At 43.2% G+C, this 7,078-nt stretch overlaps 2 non-coding genes across 2 annotated transcripts; both read left to right on the top strand.

Moving 5' to 3' along the window:
• Nucleotides 1–2,486: 2,486 nt before the first annotated feature.
• trnat-ugu (transfer RNA threonine (anticodon UGU)) lies at nucleotides 2,487–2,560 on the top strand. Its single transcript has one exon. It is a non-coding gene; the product is annotated as a tRNA-Thr (tRNA).
• A 3,322-nt stretch (nucleotides 2,561–5,882) lies between these two features.
• trnas-gcu (transfer RNA serine (anticodon GCU)) lies at nucleotides 5,883–5,964 on the top strand. The gene has a single exon. It is a non-coding gene; the product is annotated as a tRNA-Ser (tRNA).
• The last annotated feature ends 1,114 nt before the right edge of the window (nucleotides 5,965–7,078 follow it).

Consider the following 7,078-nt stretch of genomic DNA (forward strand, 5'->3'; position numbering starts at 1 on the left):
CTGAGGTAAGAGCCTTGGATAGACAAGAGATTCTACAATATATCAAGTTAAATTACATTGATTCCACCAACACTGTACATCACATCCCTTAAATATTGTTACCTTTTGCTATGTAAAACTGGGTGGAAATGGGAAATAACTGAAAAAACCTTCATTGTATCAAACTTATTATTATTATACAAACAATGTACAGCCTATTCCATAAAAAAGACTCAATGTAAAACCAGTCGCCAGTTCCAGAGCCGCTGTGCCGGTTATGTGATTTGCATCCGATTCTGACTGACTTAGTATCAGACGCGCTCTCGTCAACAGTAAACGGATGGGGCCGGATCCATAAGAGAAAAATGAGGACCGACCTCCGCATAACCTGTCTTCATAATTTAACCATTTTAGCCCCGGTATCATTCTGGTGAATCTGCGCTGCAGCCCCTCCAAGGCCAATATTTCCTTCCTGATGTTTGGTGCCCAGAGCTGAATGCAGTACTTTAAATGGGGTCTCAGCAGATATTTCTATCTGTAACATTCTCCCCCTTTGAATACCAGCTTCTTTGAGATAAAGGCCAACATCCCATGAGACATTTAAATAAATTTTTCGACCATTCCACTGGCTTTTAGCGATTTCTGTACTTGGACCCCGAAATCTCTCTGCTCCTCCACAGTTCCTAGCTTCTCACCTTTCAGAAAATACTCTGATCTATCTTGCTTCAGTCCAAAGCAGATGAACTCACACTTCTCCATATTGAAAGTTTGAACAGACTGGAACTCTTCTGTATAGAAAAGAGAAGGCTGAGGGGTGACCTGATATCGGACTTTAAGATTATGCAAGGGTTTGATAGGTTAGACGTAGATAAGGTGTTTGCATTTGTGGAGGTGGGGACTCCAAATCATTGAGGCAATGAATATAAGGTAGTCACTATTTAATTCAATATGGCATTCAAGAGGAACACATTCACCCAGAGAGTGGTTAGAATGTTCAATTCGCTCCCACAAGGAGTAGTTTAGGCGAATAGCATGGATTCGTTTACATCGAAGCTAGAAAAACAAATGGAGGAGAAAGGAATCTAAGGGTTTGCTCATAGGGTTTGATTAAATGGGGATGGCGGAGGCTTGTTTGCAGCATAAACACCGCCATTGTCTAGTTGGGCCGAATTGCCTGTTTCCGTGATGTACTTTCCATGTAATTCGATGTTGCTCCATCTGCCACAGTTTTGCCAACTTTCTTAATTTATCAATTTCCCTTTGTAACTTTATGCTTCCATCTACACGACTCACTGCGACACCTATCTTGGTGTCAGCGACACACGTGGATACACGGCTCTCGATTCCTTCGTCTATGTCATTTATATACCGGGACTCTGTCTCCCACCTTCTATCCAACTCCCTACCCATTTCATTAGGTTGCCTTAAATTCCACGCACTGTCATTGTCGTTAACAGTCTCTTATATGGTACCTTATCGAATACCTCTGGAAGTCAATATCATTTAACAACCATGGACACTCCATTATCTGCCACGTTAGTTACATCTTCATAAAGTTCAACTAGTTTTGTTAGACATGACTTACAAAATATCCATTCTGGCTCTCTCTGATCAATTCATGTTTATCCAAGTGCTCAATCTTTCTTTGCCTAATAACGGATACTGGCAACTTCCCCACAACGGATGTCAGACTAATGGGTCTATAATTTCCAACATCATCTCTGCTACCCATCCCAAATAATGGAGTGACATTGAAATTGTTTCCATCAAAGGAACAATTCCTGAATCAAGAGATTTTGAACGATCAAGACTAAAGCATGTACAATTTCCTCACCTAGTCCTCTCAGTCCCCTGGGATGGTAACCATCAGGTCCTGGAGATTTGTCTATCTTTAATCTAATTATTTTCTCCATTGCCATTATTTTACTTATACTGAAACCCCTTGATTTATTTACAGTTTTCCTCATATTTCTGATATGTTAGCCTCATTTATTTCTGTGACGAACGAAGCAAAGTAAATATTTAGCAACTCGACATTTCATGATTTTCAATTACAATATCACCTCCATCTGTCTTTAAGCGGCCCACATTACTCTCAGCCTCCCTTCTTTCACTTAATATACTGGTAAAAATCTTGACTGTTGTCCTCATTTTCCCTAACAGGTTTATCTCCTTTTCCCTGTTTGGACCTCTTACGGTTTTTTATTTTCAGCACCAAAATAAACAAAGTAAAGTGCGTCTCAATAGTTCTTCACTTTCAGAGCGAGAATTGTCTAAACCGGTAATTTATTTAATGTAACAAACATAAGTACACATACTCATCCGTATATCAACGCATTGATGGAGACACAAAGATAAACATAACGAGATTTGTCGGCAGCATCGGGATGCACAGGTGAACGGACAAACCAAACAGACAAAGATGAAAAGGTCTGAACCACAAACAGACAGTAACGTATCGCTGATAGATATTAGTGAGAGGAGGTGGGGCTGAGCTATCATGAATGGGCGCTGTGGCTTAGTTGGTTAAAGCATCCGTTTTGTAAACAGGAGATCCTGGGTTCAACTTCCAGCAGTGCCTTGCATAACTAATTATTTTTACCTAATTTGTGGAATTAAGCGACAAAATGGCACTTTGGAATTGGTATTTGTTCAGGTTTGAGGAGGAAACGGATATCAGATTGACTCTTCTGAAACGCCCTTTCAGTGTACAGTCAGACCTCTCATAGAATGTGTCAGCAACGGGTTAACTTAAAGACACGTTCTCGTTTTTGGGCTCGTTGAGGTCAGGGTGTAATTCACGATTTGAGATTCAAACCCGGAAGTAGTCCTAATTTGGACCGAGACTTGTGATCTTGACCTGCGGTGAAAATCTTTGCAAAGAGGAAAATGAAGTCCGCAGATCACTCCACCTGAATCTCCAGACCCCGATGAAATATATCCCAGGCTGTTAACAGAAGCAAGGAAGGAAATAACGGAGGCTCTGGTCATCATTTTCCAATCCTCTCTGGTTACAGGTGATATGCCGAAGGATTGGAGGACTGCTAAAGTTGTACTGTTGTATAAACAGGGAGAAAAGGATAGATCAAGTAATTACAGGCCAGTCAGGCTGAAGGTATTCTATTAAATCTACTCTGCACTTCCTCCACGGCCAATACAGGGAGGAGAGGATTCTTGACTGACAAGCCTCAGCTCTATCAGGAGAGGGAGACTGACCCACGCTCTCTCTTGCTTCTGGGATGTGACACTTTTGAAAAAAAAGGTGAATTTCTCCATATCTTTAAATGCTCTGTCTCACTGCACATGATTTATAAAGTGTATTGTGGGACGCTGTGAGTGTCTCTGTGCCTGTCAACTCTCTGACTCACTGCACGGATGTTTAATGTGTACTGTAAGTATCTCTGTATCTTTAAACTCACTGTCTCTCTGCACAGGTATTGAAAGTGTATTGTAGGACGGTGTGTTTGTCTTTATACCTTTAAACTCTCTGTTTCACTGCACAACATTGACAGTGTATTGTCGGATGGTGTGAATGGGATGAGGGTCTGTGGGGCGAAGTGCAGGAGATTGGGAGCAGCGCCCGTTTGCGGGGTGAGTATTGCACGCTTGATTTTCTCTCTCCCTTCTATCTTTCTTTCTCTCTTTCTTTCTTTCACCTCCCTCTCTCCCATTATTTCTTTCACTCTCTTTTCATTCGTCTTATTTCGTTATTTTTCTTTCTGCCCCAGCACCTTTGTCTGTATCCTGTTTTTGTTCTCTCGTGTGTCTCTGTTGGATGATCCAAAATTCAGACCCGCCGCTTCTTCCAGCTTTCCCTTCCTTCCACAATCATGGTCTATTTCATTGAGACTTTCCTGCGGCCTTGCCGACTCTAACACTCACTTTCACATTCATACACCTTTAAGTTTGCTCTACATCGACCGCTGTTTCTCGGTGGCACATGCCCCGTTCGCATCAATGTTCATTTGTGCATGAAACCAATCGATACATTTCGATCTGCTCCAGAGACAAGCTCTAAGAAAGCAGGGCTGGCATTCGGTAGGACATCGCATACTTTTCCAGGAAATTTCCATGGGGTATCTTGTGACACGGGGGATGTTAACTGAAGAACTGGGTTTTGTTTCCATGGTCGTTGGCGCTTTTCCCCGAGCAGTTGATGTGCGGGAGAGACGGACGGCGCGACATCGCTGCGAATGAGGGCTGAAAGGTGCATTTTTGGCAATCTGGGCGGTGCAGGAAAGTCGGAAATGTTCCGCTTGATCTTACTTGGTCTGTGGAAATGTCCGATTGAAAATGAATGAGGAGAAATGAAAAGAGCGGCAATGGTGAAAAGGTGTCGATTACAGGAGGTTGGCCGTGAGCGAAAGGTCATTTGAAAGCTCGGCGTGGAGGAGATTTAGTTCGGAAACCGCAGACTTTAAGCGCGTGGGGAAAGTGAAGTGCGAGCTTTGTCCTTGGGTCAAATTGGGTGTTTTCAGGAAAACAGCCATTGTGAAATCACAAAAATGAAAACAGAAAATGCTGAAAAGGTCAGGCAGCACCTGTGGCCAAAGAGCCAGAGGGAATGTTTCAGCTCTATGGCATTTATCGTCAGATCTGAATAGCTTACCCTATGCGTGAGTAACTGCGCTGTCTGCGATGCTGGTTTCCATCTCTGAATTATGTGGGTCCGAATCTCACTGCTGCCAGAATTTGTACACCCTTCCATTTTGACCGCCTCACCAAAAAGCCTTCTTAAAAACGAAGTGCTTTTCCGCATTGCTGGTTTCCACCTATTTGCACAATTCAGCAAAGTCTGGATTGCCACCCAACTGTTTCTTCGACGGAGGAGTTGGGACTGTAAGGTGTGATCTCGGCGAAGTATCAACCAATGTGCACAATGGCGCCCTGGTGAACCGAGTACCTCTTATAGTCAGTATAATATAAAAGATATGCACCATAATTATGAATTTCTTCTTTGCATCACACTAGGATTTATTATCAGGGAATGTACATGAACAGGTCGATTTACGTCACGCTCCGGTCGCTTCGCATCGCCTCCCACAAATAGAATAGAATCATAGAATGGTCACAGCACGAAAAGAGGCCATTCGGCACATCGAGTCCGTGCCGGCTCTCTGCAAGTGCAACCCAGACAGACCCACTCCCCCACCCTTTCCCTGTAGCCCTGAATTCTCTTTCGTTTAAAATACTTATTCAGTTCCTTATTGAAGACCATGATTGAATCTGCCTCCACCACCACCTCGGGCAGTACATTCCAGATCCTAAACACTCGCTGTGCAGAAATGTTTCTCCTCATGTCACCTTTCGTTATTTTGCCAAACACCTTTAATCGATGTTCTCTGGTCCTTGAACCTTCCGCCAATAGGAACAGTTTCTCTCTATCTACTCTGTCCAGATCCTTCATGATTTTGAATACCTCTATCAAATCTCCTCGTAACCGTCTCTGTTCCAAGCAGAACAACCCCAGCTTCTCTAATCAATCCATGAAACTTATGCCCCTCATCCCTAGAATCTTTACAGTAAATCTCTTCTGTTGGGATTTGGTATTAACATCGCCGAACCCCCACCATCAACATACTAGTGGTTATCATTAACCAGAAACATAACTGGACCAGCCACATACATGCTGTGGTTACAAGAGCAGATCAGAGGCTGGAGATTCAGAGCCAAGTCACTCACCTTCTAATTCCCTCAAGCCGTTCAACCATCTACAAGGCGCAAGTTGAGTGAGTTGGAATGCTCATGTGATGGTCATCGACCTGAAACGTTAACTCTGTTTCCATATCTAAAGATTCTGCCTGACCTGCTGAGGATAAACAATTCACAGTTTTCATTTCAGGTTGGCAACATAGCCAGTATTTTCATTTTGAATAAAGGAGCTTTCGCTTACTTCAGCATGCGACGAGGTGGCCGAGAGGTTAAGGCGATGGACTGCTAATCCATTGTGCGATGCACGCGTGGGTTCGAATCCCACCCTCGTCGTTATTTTGTTTAAGTTTTGTTTCTCTCATTCAGTCCACCCAGAAGTTCTGGTCGAAGTCCCATCCTTCTCGAAACGGCAGACCGTGGGTATTGCATTGTTTGCCGAAATCAGCAACAGTTCCTTCCAGGAAGGTGTTGAGATTGTATGGTCGCGAAATATCAGATTGTACATTGGTGTCATTGTAAAAAGAGTAAATCTTATGGTGAACGGAAGAGAAACTTATGGACCACAATGAAGATTTATGACCGGATCATTCCGTGTCTGTGTCCGTTAAAAAGGGACGTACTGTTAGTCCCGGATTATTCCGTATCTGTGTCTGTTTAAAAGGGGTGTGCTGTCAGTCCCGTATCATTCTGTGTGCGTTTTACCAGATTTTCTTGATACCTTTTCCCTTCTGAACTGAAATGACGATCCTCTCTCAAGAAGAAGGTTCACCGCCTGCTTCGGGCAACTGGTAGGAAAAACAACAAAAACTGATGAGACCAAGTTCATTTTGCTGGGCTTCCATTCCAATCTCCGCACTCTATCCCACATTCAGTCCCACCCCCGCCTGGACATTATAATCTGCGATATTCATAAGGGAATGGAGAAGCCAAATATCACGGTTATAATTTTCTTGGTTGCTCAACACTGAATAGCATCAATTGCAATGATTCAGAAGGTTATCATAGAATCATAGAATCTTACAGCACAGAAGGAGGCCATTCGGCCGTCGTGCCAGTGTCAGCTTTTTCGAAGATCTGTCCAAATTAGACCCACACCCCAGATTTTCCCCATAACCCTGCAAATTAGTCCTCTTCAATTATGTCCAATTGCCTTTTGAATGATCCTATGGAATCTGCTTCCACCACCCTTTCAGGAAGTGCGTTCCTGATCTTAACAAACCCTCTGTGTGAAAAAAATTCTCCTCAATTCCCCTCTTGTTCTTTTGCCAATTATTTTCAATCTGTGATCTCCGGTTACCGACCTACTTACCAGAGGAAACAGTTTCTCCCTACTTGCTCTTTCAAAACCCCTCATTATTTTGAATACCTCTATTAGGTCTCCCGTTAACCATCTCTGCTGTAAGGAGAACAATCCCAGCTTCTCCAATCTCTCCACATAACTGAAGTC

The sequence above is a fragment of the Heptranchias perlo genome, chromosome 20 (genome assembly GCF_035084215.1).
Source record: "Heptranchias perlo isolate sHepPer1 chromosome 20, sHepPer1.hap1, whole genome shotgun sequence".
NCBI lineage: Eukaryota > Metazoa > Chordata > Chondrichthyes > Hexanchiformes > Hexanchidae > Heptranchias > Heptranchias perlo.